Source organism: Entelurus aequoreus, linkage group LG02, assembly GCF_033978785.1.
Source record: "Entelurus aequoreus isolate RoL-2023_Sb linkage group LG02, RoL_Eaeq_v1.1, whole genome shotgun sequence".
In the NCBI taxonomy this organism is placed as follows: Eukaryota; Metazoa; Chordata; class Actinopteri; order Syngnathiformes; family Syngnathidae; genus Entelurus; species Entelurus aequoreus.
The window spans coordinates 31,065,605-31,085,784 of NC_084732.1; the positions used below are offsets into that span (position 1 = coordinate 31,065,605).

A 20,180-nucleotide genomic window follows, 5' to 3' on the forward strand; every position below is an offset into this window, starting at 1 on the left:
AGTCAGCCAAAGAGGTTGCTGCGAATGCCAAAGCGAGCATTGACAAGCTTCAAAGGAAGTCCTTCACAGCAGTGGTAACCGGAGCACAGGCAAAGAGAAACCACAAAGATGTCCCATCTATTACAGAAAAAACTCCAAAACCTACTCAAGTCAGAAATGACCACGGTTCTTGTGAACAAGAGTCCAAGATCCAAGTCCGAAGACCACCTGCCGGTTCTGCTGTACATAAAGAAATTCAACAGCCTGACCAAGCTGATCCGAGTCATTGCCTGGGTATGGAGAGCAGTCAGAGAGTGGCGAACTCTGACGAAACGCTCAGCCTCAAGTAAGCTAAAATATCAGGACTTTTCCCAACTACCCAGTCTCCTCTGCAAAACCTGCTGAAAAGAAGCGAAAGCAGCACTCAAGTAAAATCCCGGCCACCATTCTTCACAGGGACGTCAGACGGATCAATGTTTTAATACCAGTTGAAGAACAAGAACTACATCATGCAAACTGAAGGTAAACTTGCCTGAACAGACGATGATGTGACCTCCTTGGGTTTAAAAAACCAAGAGGTCAAGTTGATAACCACCAGCGCGGCAGTGAAGATGAGGATTAAGGGCCTGAAGTCAAAGAAGCTGCTGTCGTGAAGGGAGGTTTGACTTAAAACTGCACCATGGCAAGCGAAGCTCTTGGGAAAACAGTCAAGCAACTGAAGCAAGAGAGGACCGCAGCCAAAAGTGTCTTCACCAAGCAAGCCAACTACCTCAGCAGGGCTGCAGATACCATGATAAAGCAGGAACTACAAGAGGAGTTCTGCAAACTTTCCAGTTTGGCAAGGGATGTTGGTGAAGCAAACGATGACTACGAGACCGGCCTACTGGTGGACATGGAGGCCAAGTCTGAGGAAGGTGATGAGGTGGAACTACATATGCAGCAGCAAAAAGACATAGAAAAAACCAGAGAGGAGTGTGAAGCAAGACTGGATAAAGTCCGGAAAAAAGTGCAGCACAACCTTTGGTCCAGATATGGTGAGGACGAAGTCAACTCTGCAATAAATGAAGCAGGGACCGCCAGTGAAGATGTCCGGGGAATGCCTGTGACTGCAATCAACAGAGACGGATATGAGCTGCAGTGGATTGGAGTAAAATCATTGGTCAAAGATGCAATCACAAGCATGACTGAGTGGGAAAGGTGGATTCCAGATGACCAAAGGTCAAGGCTGGAAGGCAGAGTTAAGGACCTGAGGGCACTCAGCAATGTCCTCGAGGCCAGAAGGGCCGAATTCCTAACGGCACAAAGAAGTGCAGAGGAAGGAAGAAGAGGAAGAGAAACCCAGCTCCAACAAACTCCACAGCCGGTGCTGAGAATCAAACCCACCAGTCTACCCAGATTCTATGGATTCAAAAGGAACTTCCATCGATGGCGTAGTGACTGGGAGAAACTGCAAAGACAGGGAGAGCCGACTGGCTCCATTGAAGTAAAGAAGTTTCAGCTCCTGGACAGTGTTGATGAGCGGATAAGTAGAGAACTACGCCTGTCAACATACAATGATGCGGAAGACATGTTCAGAGTGCTTGAAAACAGGTATGGCAACAAAAACACAATTGCCTTAGAAATAGTTGAAGAACTGGAGAAGATTCCTGTTTTAAAGTCAAACCAGCCAAGGAAAGTGATTGACCTAATCCAAAAGGTGGAAAAGGCCCTGGATGACCTGACAGTGCTGGGAAACATCGGAGCCATCAACAACCCCCTTGTGATCAGGTCAATAGAGAGTAAGCTGCCGGACAACATTAAGAGGGACTGGCTTACATTAATGGTCAACCCAGGAAGCAAAGTGACGGCAGACAATCACTTCGACAGCCTCCTCAAATTCCTGAAGACCCAAGAAGAAATCCTGGAGAGGCTAGAGCAGCTTGGTGTAAGTGAAAGGTCTGAGAAGAAACCTACTTACATGAAAAAGACGTTTGCCTCTACCAGATTCACAGGGAAAGCCGGATGTGTTGTCTGTGGAGATGAAAAGCACCAGGAGAAGCTCTTCTTTTGCAAGCGGTTCAAAGAACTGAAGCCTGGCGACAAAGTGAAAGCTGTGGAAAAGCTAGGAGCATGCAAAAGGTGCCTAAATTGTCATGAAGAGGAGGAGGAGTGTACGGATACTTACCTGTGCAGGAACAGGGACTGCAGGAATTCTTCAGGCCACCACTTCTTTCTTTGCCTAAAGGAAGACCCCAAAAGAAGAGAACCTGGGAAAGGAAGAAGACCCAACTTCAGACGACAAGCGCTCACCGAGGAGCAAGAAAAGCTGATTTCTGAGCTCACCCCAGAGATGGCTGAAAATTTCAGGAAGGCCTTCACCAATGTGGGTGTGAAGACCTACTGTGCTGGAAAGATCCAACCTGGAGTGATGGACAAGACCTACTGCGCTGGAAAGATCCAACCTGGAGTGATGGATGCAAATACATGCGAGTTACCAGTAATTCTGATGCTGTTGGAAGTAACTAGCAATGCAGGACAGAAAATTGGAACTCTCATTGACCTGGCATCGGACACCAACTACATCACTCACAGAGCTGCCAGAAGACTCGACCTGCGGAATGAAAAGGTCACCCTTGTTGTCCAAGGAGTTGGAGGAATGACCATGAGGATAAAGACCAGAAGATATTTTCTCAAGGTGAGAGTGAAGACGCCCACAGGCACAGAGAGAGCTCACGAGCTTGTATGCTATGGCTTGGATGAAATTGCCAAAGTGCACAAGGAAATCAAACCTCACCAAATCAGGAAGTTCTTCCCAGACATCAACCTCAAGGATCTGAAAAGACCAAAGCATATTGAACTTCTTATCAGCCACCGTGAAGGAAGACTCGCTCCACAAAGAGTAAAGGTAATTGGGGACCTGGTCCTTTGGGAAAGCCCATTAGGAATGACTGTTGGAGGAGCACATCCAAACCTCTTTGAAGAAGTGGATGTGGCTATGCATAGATCCAAAACACACTTTGCCCGGTCTATGAGAACTACAGCAGTGAAATATCAGGAGATTGCTGAAACCAAGATGACGACAGCTGGCAGAGAGTTCTTAAACTGGTGGAAATGGGACAGCATTGGGGCCGCCTGCGAACCCAAGTGTGGGGGATGCCGGTGCGGCAACTGTCAACCAGGAGGAAAAGAAATGACTATAAAAGAGGAAAAAGAGCTGTAAATCATAAGGAAAGGCCTAACCTATGTCAAAGCAGATGCACATAGTGATGAACCACACTGGGACACGAAATATCCCTGGATTGAAGATCCAACCTCGCTGCCCAACAACAGGAGTGCAGTTCAGGCCACTTTCCTGCGAACTGAGAAGCAGGTCAAGAAAGAACCAGAGTGGCGAGTGGCATACACAGCTCAAGTCCATGAGATGGTGGCAAGGAAAGCGGCAAAGAAACTCACCAAAGAGACCTTTGCTGGCTTGCAAGGACCAGTGTGGTACGTCAGCCACTTGGTGGCGCCAAACCCGCATTCAGTTACAACACCTGTGCGATTGGTATGGAACAGCAGCCAGAGGTTCCAAGGACGCAGCATGAATGATCTCCTGCTGAAAGGGCCTGATGTCCTCAATCCCATCCGAGCAGTTCTACTCAGGTTCAGAAGAGGAGTACATGCTGCTCTTGGTGACATTAAAAAAATGTACAATTCTGTGTGGCTAGAAGACCTGGAGATGCACCTCCACAGATTCCTCTGGAGAGACATTGAGGAATATGCCATCACCAGAGTCAACATCGGTGATCGACCAGCAGGGTGCATCGCACAACTCGCCATGAGAGAGACAGCCAAGCTGCCCAAGTTCGCTCACCTGAAAGAGGAATGTAGGATCGTGGAAGAGGACGCGTATGTTGACGATCTGTTGACATCCCATAATGACCTGGAACAGCTGGAGGAAAACACAAGAAGAGTGGAGGAAATTCTAAAGTCAGGCGGGTTCTTTCTCAAGCCTTGGGTCCGATCAGGCCAAAGTGGGAGGCGGGAGTCTGTACCAAGAGAGCCGAAATCCTCATTGGACAGGATCCTCATTCTCCCAAATCAGATGAGTGAAGAGGAAAACAAAGCCCTTGGTGTTGGATACCTTGTTGGAAAAGACAGACTCTACCTCATGACCTCCATCAATTTCTCAAGAAGAAAGAAGAAAATGAGAATGGGCCAAAATCTCCTGGTGGGAGAGGTGAGAGAAAAAACTCCAGATCCACTGACAAGAAGACAACTGCTTAGCCACGTAGCTAGCCTGTACGACCCAATAGGTCTTGTCACACCTGCTAAGCAGAAAGGTGCCATTCTTGTCAGGAAAGCTTTTCAAGAAGCAGCTGGAAGCAAAGCTCTGACCAGAGACACCTGGGACAAACCTTTGTCTGGAAAGTTGAGAGAAGAAGCCATCTCACTGTTTGAGGAATACACGCGCCTCAGCCAAATCACCTTCCACAGAAGCCTCACACCAGCCAATCGGATTGGAAAACCCTGGGGAATAACCTTCTCTGATGGAAGTGACAGAAGCTATGGAGCTGTGGTGTACCTCAGATGGGAGACGGAAGAAGGCATCCAAGTCAGACTGACAGAGTCCAAAGCCAAGCTCACACCCATCGACCAGAAAGGAGAAGCAGTGAAAGCTGAAATCTGTGGTGCTGTCTTTGCTACACGGCTCAGAAGGTATATTGAAAAACACAGTCGGATGGAAATTGAATGTTGGCTCCATCTGCTGGACAGTCAAACTGTTCTGGGAGCAATCCAAAGAGAGAGCTATGGATATCGGACCTTCTTCGCAAACAGAGTTGGAGAGATCCAGAAGTCCACGTCTATTGAAGATTGGAGATGGATTCCAGGAGACCTGAATATCGCTGATCTCATAACAAGAGGAGCATCACCAGAGGACCTTAAAAAGGATTCTGTGTGGCAGGAGGGACCAGAGTTTCTAAAACACCCTGTGGATGAGTGGCCGACAAAGTCAGCCAAAGAGGTTGCTGCGAATGCCAAAGCGAGCATTGACAAGCTTCAAAGGAAGTCCTTCACAGCAGTGGTAACCGGAGCACAGGCAAAGAGAAACCACAAAGATGTCCCATCTATTACAGAAAAAACTCCAAAACCTACTCAAGTCAGAAATGACCACGGTTCTTGTGAACAAGAGTCCAAGATCCAAGTCCGAAGACCACCTGCCGGTTCTGCTGTACAAATCCTGGACATAAAGAAATTCAGCAGCCTGACCAAGCTGATCCGAGTCATTGCCTGGGTATGGAGAGCAGTCAGAGAGTGGCGAACTCTGACGAAACGCTCAGCCTCAAGTAAGCTAAAATATCAGGACTTTTCCCAACTACCCAGTCTCCTCTGCAAAACCTGCTGAAAAGAAGCGAAAGCAGCACTCAAGTAAAATCCCGGCCACCATTCTTCACAGGGACGTCAGACGGATCATTGTTTTAATACCAGTTGAAGAACAAGAACTACATCATGCAAACTGAAGGTAAACTTGCCTGAACAGACGATGATGTGACCTCCTTGGGTTTAAAAAACCAAGAGGTCAAGTGGGAGGTGTCAAGTCAAAGTACAGAGCAGCACAAACACCACTTAGTTGTAGAGCACACTCCAGGCCTGAAGGGGCAATAGTGAGAGCTGAGGGCTGAACATCTCCACCTGCTCAGAGCACATGGTCAAAAGGTTTGCTCTTCAGTCAGTCACCCCTTTGACATGCTACTAAGAGGAAGGAAGACAGCTCATGTGTGGACTCGGAAGACGCAACTGGTTATCAACCTATCCGCTATTTGCCTATCCACTATCCGCTATTTGCCTATCCACTATCCACTATTCCCCTATCTACTATTCAACCCCAACTATTCAACTATTCTACTAATAAATCACAAGGAGGAAAAAGGATCGAGTTGTCCCTTTGAGTCCTTCTTGAGTCCAGCTGGCCCTTTCAAGTTTGGGCACAGCTGTGAAAAAAACCTGAAGAACTTGACACATATATATATATATATATATATATATATATATATATATATATATATATATATATATATATATATATATATATATATATATATATATATATATATATATATATATATATATATATATATATATATATATATATATATGTCTTAATTAGATTATCCAAAAAAATAGTGCTCGATACCGTGGTAGAGCGCAATATATGTATGGGCCTGTTTCATGAGGGGTTCCCTCAATCATCAGATGATTGAGGGAACCCCTCATGAAACAGGCCTGTAGAGATGAAGTAGTCTTGTGATTTTTTCCACACACACACATATATATATATATATATATATATATATATATATATATATATATATATATATATATATATATATATATATATATATATATATATATATATATATATATATATATTAAAGTTAAAGTACCAATGTTGTCACACACACACTAGGTGTGGCGAAATTATTCTCTGCATTTGACCCATCACTCTTGATCACCCCCTGGGAGGTGAAGGGATCAGTGAGCAGCAGCGGTGGCCGCGCCCGGGAATCATTTTTGATGATTCAACCCCCAATTCCAATTGTGTGTGTATATATATATATATATATATATATATATATATATATATATATATATATATATATATATATATATATATATATATATATATATATATATATATATATATATATATATATATATACATATATATATATATATATATATATACATACACTACCGTTCAAAAGTTTGGGGTCACATTGAAATGTCCTTATTTTTTAAGGAAAAGCACTGTACTTTTCAATGAAGATAACTTTAAACTAGTCTTAACTTTAAAGAAATACACTCTATACATTGCTAATGTGGTAAATGACTATTCTAGCTGCAAATGTCTGGTTTTTGGTGCAATATCTACATAGGTGTATAGAGGCCCATTTCCAGCAACTATCACTCCAGTGTTCTAATGGTACAATGTGTTTGCTCATTGGCTCAGAAGGCTAATTGATGATTAGAAAACCCTTGTGCAATCATGTTCAAACATCTGAAAACAGTTTAGCTCGTTACAGAAGCTACAAAACTGACCTTCCTTTGAGCAGATTGAGTTTCTGGAGCATCACATTTGTGGGGTCAATTAAACGCTCAAAATGGCTAGAAAAAGAGAACTTTCATCTGGAACTCGACAGTCTATTCTTGTTCTTAGAAATTAAGGCTATTTCACAAAATTGTTTATACCCAGCCCACTAGCCAAATTATTTTAACCCAATGTGGCAAAAATATTTTTTGCCACATTTTTTGCCACATATTAGATCCATTTTTTGTGTGTTTGAGGTCTGCATACATCCCCAAAATGTTTAATCAAACCATAGAGGCATGGCGGACAATTCTTTAAAACAATATTGCCTTTCTTCATACTTCCTCCAAACTTGCCGTTTGTAATTTGCCTAAATTGTGACGTGTTTCCCAAGTGTGACATCAGAGGACATCTCCATATTTGGTAGAAATTTACTCCAAGTGCTTTGCGTGTGTTTTGGTCTGACGCTGTAGTCAATAAGCTCTTTCTTTTTCTTTATCCTTTTGTTGTGGGGCAGACTGGCTCGTACATGCACATGCATTCTCCGCTTTTTCCATTTCTAATACAAATAGTGTATAGTTCGAACTTATATCTGTCAGTAGACTCCATATGGAAGTGCTGAAAACGACAACATGGCTGACGGAGAGAAAATACAGTCGAAGTGGAGTAAGGAAATAAGACTGCCCACAAAATCGCGCGCCCTGAAGAGAAAGTCAGAAAGCGGCGTTAATATGGTCTGCAAAACATAATCTATGCAACATTTTGAGCAAAGAACCATCACTACATGTTATGTAGACCACAAGGAGGTGTTTTAAATGTAGAAAAAAATCATAACATACTTTAAAGAGTTTTATTATTCATTAAAAAAAATCTAATTGCATGACAGGGTTCCACTGGACTTATAAATACTTAATTTAAAGGCCTACTGAAACCCACTACTACCGACCACGCAGTCTGATAGTTTATATATCAATGATGAAATCTTAACATTGCAACACATGCCAATACGGCCGGGTTAACTTATAAAGTGCAATTTTAAATTTCCCGCTAAACTTCCGGTTGAAAACGTCTTTGGATGATGACGTATGCGCGTGACGTAGCCAGTGAAACAGAAGTATTGGTACCCCATTGAAAACAATACAAAATAGCTCTGTTTTCATCTCATAATTCCACAGTATTCTCGACATCTGCGTTGGTGAATCTTTTGCAATTTGTTTAATGAACAATGGAGACTGCAAAGAAGAAAGTTGTAGGTGGGATCTGTGTATTAGCGGCTGGCTGTAGCAACACAACCAGGAGGACTTACTTGGATAGCAGACGCGCTAGCCGACGCTAGCCGCCAACCGCACGGATGATCGGGTGAAGTCCTTCGTCGCGCCGTCGATAGCTGGAACGCAAGTGAGCACGGGTGTTGATGAGCAGATGAGGGCTGGCTGGCGTAGGTGGAGCGCTAATGTTTTTATCATAGCTCTGTGAGGTCCGGTTGCTAAGTTAGCTTCAATGGCATCGTTTGCAACAGCATTGATAAGCTTTGCCAGGCTGAGAATTATTAACCATGTAGTTACATGTACATGGTTTAATAGTATTGTTAATCTTCTGTCTATCCTTCCAGTCAGGGATTTATTTATTTTGTTTCTATCTGCATTTGAGCCAGATGCTATCACGTTAGCTCAGTAGCTAAAGAGCTTCGCCGATGTATTGTCGTGGAGATAAAAGTCACTGTGAATGTCTATTTCGCGTTCTCGACTCTCATTTTCAAGAGGATATAGTATCCGATGTAGTTTAAAATACAAATCCGTGATCCACAATAGAAAAAGGAGAGAGTGTGGAATCCAATGATCCAGCTTGTACCTAAGTTACCGTCAGAGCGAAAAAAGATATGTCTTGCACTGCATTCTAGTCCGTCACTCTATCGTTCCTCATCCACAAATCTTTCATCCTCGCTCAAATTGATGGGGTAATCGTCGCTTTCTCGGTCCAAATCGCTCTAGCTGCATTGAAAACAATAGGAAAATATGAGGAGGCGAACAACTGACTACGTCACGCTACTTCCGGTAGGGGCAAGGCTTTTTTTATCAGTGACCAAAAGTTGCGAACTTTATCGTCGTTGTTCTATACTAAATCCTTTCAGCAAAAATATGGCAATATCGCGAAATGATCAAGTATGACACATAGAATGGATCTGCTATCCCCGTTTAAATAAAAAAAATTCATTTCAGTAGGTCTTTAATTGTTGAAGTGCAACACAAGTAGAGTACATGTAGATGGAAACACAACTTAGCGTCCACCCTTGCATGGCTCGCAACGTTATGTTTACATGCAGTGATGGAAGATGTTTTTGCCCTGATCTTTTTGCCCTTTATTACTGGACTAGAGCAACAGATGAAGGCCAAAAATAAATGGGGGACTTTATTTAGTGAGACCTGGATATGTAACCGTATCCAGCTGTTTTATTTTAAGGAAGATAGTTCATCCCCAGGCCCAATCCAGTCTCGTCAAATTGGGGACTCTTGGTGACACTCTCCATCGAGCACAGTTTAGTTTTTGGGGGCACATGCCACTGTTAATGGGGTTTTGTATAAAAGTGATTTCTATCCAAACCCAGTTTCTTGTACAGCCAGAATTAAAAAGAAAAGTTAACAGTGCAGAAACCACCCTCCTGTGGTATTTCACACTCAAACACAGATCTAGGGGTTGGCGGAGAGCAACACCGGCATGTGATAGACAAGTCAAAGGTGCAGGAGCATCTTTCTTCAGGACTTGTGTGCTTTTTTGCGCATCCTTGTGTTTACAGGTGCTGTCTTTTGTTGTTTCATAGACCCTGTAAACACGTGGTGTTCAAGAGCCAGTAGCAGATGACTCGCACGACGCTCGGGGTCTAAAATTAACACGGGCCAAGTCCAAACTTGTCTAGATTTTCCATTTAGCGCATGAATATCTGAAGGCCAGGGCAAATGTTTGTACTGATATAGTTCATGTCAAGATAGGCTCCAGCGCCCCCTGCGACCCCGAAGGGATTAAGCGGTAGAAAATGGATGGATGGATGGATGGATAGTTCATGTCATGAAAATTTGCTGCTGTCGCTTTCATAAATTGATACGCAGACCAACACAGCACTACGTGTGTCAAGATTGTGCAGTTTAAGCCTAGTTAGTGTCTGTAGTTTGCCTCTAGCTCCTAATGATATGCATAATGAAATAGCATATGTGGATGGTTTCTTTTTGGCCTTGAAACATGCACAAAAGAAGCAACCTCAACAAAGTGTTGGAGACCAGTTTTGTGTCATTAGTAGGGGTGCATTATAAACAGACAAATAATTATCATGTTCACACCGATAAATCTGATGACATTAAAACAGCTCTAATAACCGATTAAAAATATTACATGAGATTCACATGAGAAAAATGAGGCGAGATTACCCGTACTGTGCTGTATGTGACATCGGCTGAGCAAATCCCTTTCTCTTACTCGTGTTGTAAACTTCCCCTAAGCCCTTTGAGACATTTGTGATTAAGGGCTATATAAGTATACTTTGATTGATTGATTGATTGATTGATTGTTGTAAACAAACATGGCGTTGATGGTTTGGGACCTATTCACCTGCCGTTTTGTAGGAATACATTATGTGTGCTATTTGCACCAAATGTTCTGCAAACACTCCAGTATGGGAGCGGGGGGGAAATCATTGCACTTCAACACATCAAACCTTATCGGCCACCTGACATGCCAGTATTGCTACGACAGCGTTTTGAAAAGCCTACGAAGAACGCCTGCTGCTAGCGAAGCTGCCTCAAAGCCAGTCGCAAATAAAGGTGTGCATAAACTACAGTCAAATGTGCATTTATAAAATTAGAAATATGAATAACTTAGTTATCGGTATTGGCTTGAAAAAAATACATAGTGCATCCCTAGTTTTTAGCTTCAACATGTACATTTTTCTTGTTCATTTACAAATATTTGCCATTAAATTTTCCAATTTGTATGTGTTTTTTGTAGTAGTATTTTCAGAATGTGCTGTTATGATACTGTTTAAATATTTGCTGCGGGCCACAATTTGGACACCGCTGCTTCAGACCGTCCACAAGCTCATTGATTGGCTTTATGGCGCTGCGTTTCTTGCTAAGGTGACAACGCTCCATGCCACAATGATTAACAGCATTCAGCAGCTGACCAATTAGCGATCAGGTGTGCCGATGGACAGTTGGATGCAGGTGGAGAAATGAGAACAAATTAAACAAGAGGAGCCTTCACATGAAGGTGTGTATGTTGTTGACGTAATACTTAGTTATATAAACAACCCAACTGTCACCACTAAGAGAATAAGAATAAGAAATCAAATTACTCTTGGGTTGTTGCGTCAAAAAGTTAATCTGCGTCACTTCACTTTGCTTCTCCTGGCCTGAATTGACCCGCTTTTTCCCTGCTCGGTTGTCTCGACTCAATGAGCTACTACGCACCCCGCGCTGCAGCTCTTGTTAAAGTAAATGTTATTCTTAAACTGCCCCCAGTTTGTGGCGAGAGTGTGTTTATTTTATGTTAACAGAGACAGTTTTGTGGCCTTTGACGGCCGATATTTATAACAGCCTTGTAATTTTTCAGAACTGATAATTATTGCATCAAAGAGACCTACAAATGGGGCTTTTGTGAATGTGGCAAATCGACTAAACAAGTGTTTGTGGGAAATAATTTTTTTCTAGGATGAAATAATTCTTTTTTTGAAACTCTTATTTAGGGTTTATTGGTTGAAGAAAAGTGTCAACACTCCATACTAGATCCCAAAGAGATTAAAAAAAAAGGTTGGCCAGAGATAAATGACTTTTAGTGTATTTGTTTTATGTTTGCTTATGTCCTGAAGCAAAGCATCACATGCTGTCTTTCCATATGCGCTCTTTTTATACTATCTGTTACGCACATGCTACTACTGCATTACACCGTCTGAGGGTCAGATGGGATCATAAAAAAAAACAGAAAGAAGTGTGGGGTTTTTCGAGTATAAAAGAGGTGTCATTTACATTCATGGACTATTCAGACTGCCGTTGTGTAATGACCAGTTAGCATAATGTATACTTTAATGTGGTTCTTAAGATCTAATGTGGTTTTCCAAAGATGAGCCCATAAGTGGTCATTACAGAGTGCACATGCTGCTCCTTGGTGTAACTTCCTTCCCCAATACATTTATATAAGTGCCAGATACTGTGTTTTACAACACTGAATGCTGATTTATTTGCTCTGTGCTTTGCAGGAACTAAGCTTTACTGGTCTCTGCTTTTGTCAGATCGTCTAGGTCAGTGTTTTTCAACCTTTTCTGAGCCAAGGCACATTTTATTCATTGAAAAAATTCTGAGTCACGCAGCATAAATCATTGAAAAATGAAACTCAGTAGCCGATATTGACAATTAAAAAGTCGTTCTCGCAAGTGTTGGATATAAATTTAAACCATAACCAACCATGCATCACTATGACTCTTGTCTCAAAGTAGGTGTACTGTCATGACCTGTCACATCACGCTGTGACTTATTTTGAGTTTTTTGGTGTTTTCCTGTGTGTAGTGTTTTAGTTCTTGTCTTGTGCTCCTATTTTGGTGGCTTTTCCTCTTTTGTTGGTATTTTCCTGTAGCAGTTTCATGTCTTCCTTAAACGCTATTCCCCGCACTTGTTTTGTTTTCGCAATCGAGACTATTTAAGTTGTGCGGACGCTATCCTTCTTTGTGGGGACATAGATGATTGTCATGTCATGTACGGATTTACTTTGTGGATGCCGGCTGCTCCACACGCTGTAAGTCTTTGCTGTGGTCCAGCATTCTGTTTTTGTTTACTTTGCAGCCAGTAAAGTAAACTAAGTAAACTAAGCTTCGATGCCTTTTCTTAGCGGCACTCGCCTTTTGTTTATTTTTGGTTTAAACAAGCTGTCGCCTGCATATTGTGATCACGACAAACCGTCGTCATCTCACACGACTTGTTCCCGGAACATCTACAAAGCAATTAGCTACCTGCTGCTACCTACTGTTATGGAAGAGAATAACATGGTTACTCTGCCGAGCTCTAGACAGCACAGACACTCAACAACGGCACATTTACGGATTATAACTACTGGTTTGCAAAAAATATTTTTAACCCAATTAGGTGAAATTACATAATCTCCCACGGCACACCAGACTGTATTTCACGGCAACACTGGTCTAGGTGGATTTTACCGCATAAAACCACGACACACTGAACACATCAGTCGTAGGAGGCAAACAAGAGGATCCTGTATTTGCCTCTCAGCATTTTGTTTGAGAAGAGACTTAGGGCAGCTGCATTAAAGTGGAGACTGGGGAGTATAACTGCAGTGCTTAGAGCAAAGAACTAACTTCGGAATGTGTTTTTTTTTTCTCCACGATGGAAACCAAAATGGTGTCTTTCTTGGCCCGTTGTCTGACTAGGTACTAGAAATAGTACCTCTTAGTACCTGTTTTTGCCAAAAGAAAAGCGTCATTAGCGGATAGAGTTTTTTCATAAATGTGACAGATCCTAAATTCTCTCCTTTCAATTACCACACAGTCAGAATTAACATCGACATATGTGACGCAATAAGATCAGTAGCCAGCTGTAGCTTACTTGATCTTGAGGCTTGGCAGTTCAGGGTGCCAACAGCACTGAAAGGCCTTGTTCCCTTCTTCTGGCCTGGCTGGGCTGAGAGAGGAGGGGTGAGTCAGCCGGGTGGGCTTTGAGGGCAATACATATGTGAAAGGGGGTGCTATCCTGCCTTCGCTGAGTTTGCCAAGCACAACATTACAACAGTAGTGGGTTTGTGCTGCCTGTAGGTTTCTGCAATCTGTCGGAAAGAGAGAGAGAAAAAAAGAGGCCTGCTCTCATTTCCAGCCTGCTCTCGACTCTACCTGACATGCAACGCTTTCCGCCATCAAATATCTCACCTGTCTTAAGCGGAAAGCAGGGTGCCAACTCTCAGGACAAATGGAGAAAGCACCAGCTTGCCCGGGTGTTCTAGGCCAACACATTTGGCAAACATGCGACAGTGGATTTGAAAAGGACAACATTATTACTGGCAATTCTCCCTTTAACTATGAATGGGCTTTTTATACAGTTGGAGAAAAAAACTATACCTTTCATGGTACAATGGCTTATGACTGGACTGGTAAGTACCAGTCCAGTCATAAAAGTGCTGCTTTGGATTATTGATACACGACTTGAATACCAGATATAAAGTACTTCCACTATACCCTCCTATTTCTGACAGTTTTTGTCTAAGATTCCAAATGACTCCCATAGTTGAACGCTTCATAGTTTGTAAAATTTGGATTTCATATTACATTTTCTGGAAAAATATGCCTCTAAAGTTTCACAAGAATTTGGTGGTCATCTTGCTTATAAGAGAAATGACCAAAATAAACACACACTCTACACACACGCAGGATAATTAGCTGTGTCTTAGCTCTGGACAGTCCTGCAGTATTATACTCCACAGTGTCCACTTTGTTGCCGTTTTCTTGCTGCCTTGAGTCTCCTCGTCGGTATACTTTGTCTACTTATGTTTACTTAGAAGTAGATACTGTTCTACTGTATTGTTGTTTTCTCAGAATCAGACTGTACTATCTCCATCATCCAACGCCTTAAACAGGAATGTGATTTGTACAGTTTTTCCCCAGGAGTTTTTTTTAGGCCAAAATGGTCATTCTTGTGAATCGTGTAAATCCGAGGAGTTTTATTGTTTTGGGGGTGGCCATTGCCTATGTTCCTGGGATGATAATTGAACGATCAATGAGAACTAACTTGATAAGGTGTCTGTAGTCCTTGTCTCTCGCCTCCAAAGAGGCAGCAAGAGTGTTCACTTTGTGCATTGCGTTTAGCACCATGGCCGTGTTTGTTCCATAGTGTAAAATTAATGTAGAGAACCTTCTTGTACTCAACTATCTTTGTCTCTGTGGGAGGAGGCTCACCCACTTTCATACATGCAACGGGCCTAATCTATCAAGATCCAAATATCAAACTTTAAACAGCGTCTACAAACTATAAAATTGCTTGTACAATTAGTGGATGTGTTGCGTTTGGTCTCTTAAGACTGCTTGTACAATTTATAAATGGTGCAGACCGTTTTATTTAGACACAACTTTTGTGTGTACTACACAGCTTTCAAAATGGAGACACTCATTTACTGCACCTTCATGTTATCATGCTCCCACCTTTATCTGTGGCGTTTTTATGGGCATTTTGGAAGCCGTCCTGCGGTAAGATATACAACAAAAGCCACGCTGAAGGTGCACTAATGGAAGATGCTGGCAAAAAGTGCAATTGTGCGTTGGAATGTTTTAGACACAAGTAAATGCATATTGTAAGAATGTTTTTTTATATAGGAGATATGTTAATATGTCTTATATACAAACCCCGTTTCCATATGAGTTGGGAATTTGTGTCAGATGTAAATATAAACGGAATACAATGATTTGCAAATCATTTTCAACCCATATTCAGTTGAATATGCCACAAAGACAACATATTTGATGTTCAAACTGATAAACAATTTTTTTTTTTTCAAATAATCATTAACTTTGGAAATGATGCCAGCAACACGTGACAAAGAAGTTGGGAAAGGTGGCAATAAATACTGATAAAGTTGAGGAATGCTCATCAAACACTTATTTGGAACATCCCACAGGTGAACAGGCAAATTGGGAACAGGTGGGTGCCATGAGTGGGTGTAAAAGTAGATTCCATGAAATGCTCAGTCATTCACAAACAAGGATGGGGCGAGGGTCACCACTTTGTCAACAAATGTGTGAGTAAATTGTTTAACAGTTTAAGAAAAAACCTTTCTCAACCAGCTATTGCAAGGAATTCAGGGATTTCACCATCTACGGTCCGTAACATCATCAAAGGGTTCAGAGAATCTGGAGAAATCACTGCACGTAAGCAGCTAAGCCTGTGACCTTCGATCCCTCAGGCTGTACTGCATCAACAAGCGACATCAGTGTGTAAAGGATATCACCACATGGGCTCAGGAACACTTCAGAAACCCACTGTTAGTAACTACAGTTGGCCGCTACATCTGTAAGTGCAAGTTAAAACTCTCCTATGCAAGGTGAAAACCGTTTATCAACAAAACCCAGAAACGCCGTCGGCTTTGCTGGGCCTGAGCTCATCTAAGATGGACTGATACAAAGTGGAAAAGTGTTCTGTGGTCTGACGAGTCCACATTTCGAATTTATTTTGGAAACTGTGGACGTTGTGTCCTCCGGACTAAAGAGGAAAAGAACCATCCCGATTGTTATAGGCGCAAAGTTGAATAGCCAGCATCTGTGATGGTATGGGGGTGTATTAGTGCCCAAGACATGGGTAACTTACACATGTGTGAAGGCGCCATTAATGCTGAAAGGTACACACAGGTTTTGGAGCAACATATGTTGCCATCCAAGCAACGTTACAATGGACGCCCCTGCTTATTTCAGCAAGACAATGCCAAGCCACATGTTACATCAACGTGGCTTCATAGTAAAAGAGTGCGGGTACTAGACTGGCCTGCCTGTAGTCTTGACCTGTCTCCCATTGAAAATGTGTGGCGCATTATGAAGCCTAAAATACCACAACGGAGACCCCCGGACTGTTGAACAACTTAAGCTGTACATCAAGCAAGAATGGGAAAGAATTCCACCTGAGAAGCTTCAAAAATGTGTCTCCTCAGTTCCCAAACGTTTACTGAGTGTTGTTAAAAGGAAAGGCCATGTAACACAGTGGTGAACATGCCCTTTCCCAACTACTTTGGCACGTGTTGCAGCCATGAAATTCTAAGTTAATTATTATTTGCAAAAAAAAACAAAGTTTACGAGTTTGAACATCAAATATCTTGTCTTTGTAGTGCATTCAATTGAATATGGGTTGAAAAGGATTTGCAAATCATTGTATTCCGTTTATATTTACATCTAACACCATTTCCCAACTCATATGGAAACGGGGTTTGTCAAAAACAAACATCATTAAAAAAAACACCACTGGATAAATTGCAGCAGATCAATTGAATTTGTTTTGATCAGCCCCTTAAGTCATCCATCAGTTTTAAGATTAAACAATGAGATTGCTGAATAGATGTTATGTCTAATATTTTATCTTTGACAGTCCTTATATGTTGACAAGCATACGTAGGACAGAGGAACAATGTAATCGCCTCCTTTCTCACAGCTTTTTCTGCGCAACTGACAGTTTGCATGTCCTTTCTAGACGTATTAAATAAAGACGCAAAACAGCGGCTGCAGCACAATTTCATTCTTGATAGGTCACATTAGCCTGTGGTAAATAATTGAATTTGCATTTTCTCCTTCAAGTATTGTGGGCATTTTGATGATCAGCATATATTATGCATATTCATGAAAATAGCTAAGTGAATTGTGCTTCTTATTTTACTCACTAAAGAGACGTAATCCTCTGGCGCACAAGTTTAGTAGATCAGTTTGCACGTGTTTTAATACACGCAAACCTTTAGTAGATCAGCTATTGGTCAAATCTAGGGTGTTAAAGTGTGTACAAGCTCAGTGTCATATTTTCTCCAACTCTTCAACCAAACAGGTTTTTAGCATTTTACTGATGTTGATTGTGGACTTGCTTTTCAAGATGAATTCATCATTTTGATGATTTTGTGAAGTAACAAACAATACATGTTAAAGTTAAGTTAAAGGCCTACTGAAATGAAATTGTTTTATTTAAACAGGAATAGCAGATCCATTCTATGTGTCATACGTGATCATTTTGCGATATTGCCATATTTTTGCTGAAAGGATTTAGTATAGAACAACGTCGATAAAGTTCGCAACTTTTGGTCTCTGATAAAAAAAAACCTTGCCCCTACCGGAAGTAGCGTGACGTTGTCAGTTGTTCACTCTCTCATATTTTCCTATTGTTTTCAACGCAGCTAGAGCGATTCGGACCATTACCCCATTAATTTGAGCGAGGATGAAAGATTCGTGGACGAGGAACGTTAGAGTGACGAACTTAGCAACTTAGCAACCGGACCGCACAGAGCTATGCTAAAAACATTAGCTCTCCACCTACGCCAGCCAGCCCTCTGCTCATCAACACCCGTGCTCACCTGCGTTCCAGCGATCGGCGGAAGGACGAAGGACTTCACCCGATGCGTTTGGCGGCCCAGAGACGTAGGAAGTCTAGGTGAGGTCGCCGGCTTGCGCGTCTGCTCTCCAACAAAGTCCTCCTGGTTGTGTTGCTGCAGTCCGCTGCTAATACACCGATCCCACCTACAACTGTCTTCTTTGCAGCCTTCATTGTTCATTAAACAAATTGCAAAAGATGTCCAGAATACTGTGGAATTATGAAATGAAAACAGAGCTTTTTGTATAGGATTCTACGGGGTACCATACTTCCATTAAACTGACTTCGTCACGCGCATACGTCATCATACCGCGACGTTTCAGCCGGATATTTCCCGGGAAATTTTAAAAGTCACTTTATAAGTTAACCCGACCGTATTGGCATGTGTTGCAATGTTAAGATTTCATCATTATATATAAACTATCAGACTGCGTGGTCGGTAGTAGTGGGTTTCAGTAGGCCTTTAAAGTACCACTAATAGTCACACACACACACACTAGGTGGGGTGAAATTACTCTGTGTTTGACCCATCGCCTTGTTCCACCCCCTTGGAGGTGAGGGGAGCAGTGAGCAGCAGCGGTGGCCACGCTCGGGAATCATTTTGGTGATTTAACCCCCAATTCCAACCCTTGATGCTGAGTGCTTAGCAGGGAGGTAATGGGTCCCATTTTTATAGTCTTTGGTATGACTCGGCCGGGGTTTGAAGTCACGACCTACTGATCTCAGGGCGGACACCCTAACCACAAGGCCACTGTTATCATTGTTAATATATGGGGCGGCGTTGCTTGGTTGGTAGAGCGGCTGTGCCAGCAACTTGAGGGTTCCAGGTTTGAGCCCCGCTTCCGCCATCCTCGTCACTGCTGTTGTGTCTTTGGCCAAGATACTTTACCAACCTGCTCCCAGTGCCACCCTCACTTGTTTAAATATAACTTAGATAATGGGTTTCACTATGTAAAGCGCTTTGAGTCACTAGAGAAAAGCGCAATATAAATATAATTCACTTCACTTCACTTCACTTCATCTATTCAGTGAGTTATGTTACACTTACAAAAACTGTTAATTAGGTATTTCTTCTGAATGCTGCTGAGATGATATTTGCATTCATCGTATGTCATAGTTTTAATTAGGCCTGCAACGATAAATTTATTAAATCGATTATTTCAATTAGTTCTGTTAGAAAAAAGCTTAAATGTATATTTTGTTGCCTCAGTTAATTGTTTAATATGTGTAACTAATAAAAATGTATTAAAGTGCCCGGAACTGAGAGCGCTGGTGTGTGGTTGCTGTGATATTTGTAGCGGCAAACAGTGGAGGTTTTTTTAATTTTAATTTTAATTCAATTAATTAAATAATTTCAATGTTGATGATGTGCATTTCTTAGAAAAAAGGAAGGTTGCGGCAAGCGCAAAAATCATTGTTTATTTCAAAAATGTTCCCTAAATACGCATTGAGGCTATAAAATGTGATTTATTCAACTCCTCGATTATTCGAACAAACTAATCGATTAGATTACTCGATTGCTAAAATACTCGATAGCTGCAGCCCTATTTCGAAAAACTAAATTACCGTTTATTAGTATGCTAATAATCGCTAATTAACTTTATATTTCCCATGTGGATGAGAGCCACATTTGAGCATCTTTGCTTGTCGGCAACCTGTCATAGCAGCTAATATTAACCTTTTATTTTTTTTAAATTAAGTAGTTACTGTATAGTGTCATCTAAGTTCAGTTTCTTCATGTTTATTCACAAACACAAAATATGATGGGAAAATTTGGGGCCTTAAATTAATTTAGGGCTCACAAATAAAATTACTACGCTTACCCAATATTTGCTACAAACTAACTTCTGGAAAATACTGGCTTCTGGTCGCCAAAAAATTAAAGACTACAAAGTGAATCATCAGTTATAATTCCAAAGTCCCAGATGAAGCTCCATCACTTTTGCCAGAAAAATAACAACCTTCAGCTGACATTTCAATTCCCTTCCAAACAAACAAGAGTCGAGACTCCTGAATGTTTCTTTGTTCACACCTTAACTTACATCTGGACTCACACA

At 41.8% G+C, this 20,180-nt stretch overlaps 1 protein-coding gene across 1 annotated transcript in view; it reads left to right on the forward strand.

Moving 5' to 3' along the window:
• nfatc3a (nuclear factor of activated T cells 3a) overlaps positions 1–20,180 on the forward strand; it is a 144,087-nt gene that overhangs the window by 63,594 nt on the left and 60,313 nt on the right. The gene's annotated exons all lie outside the window — the stretch shown is intronic.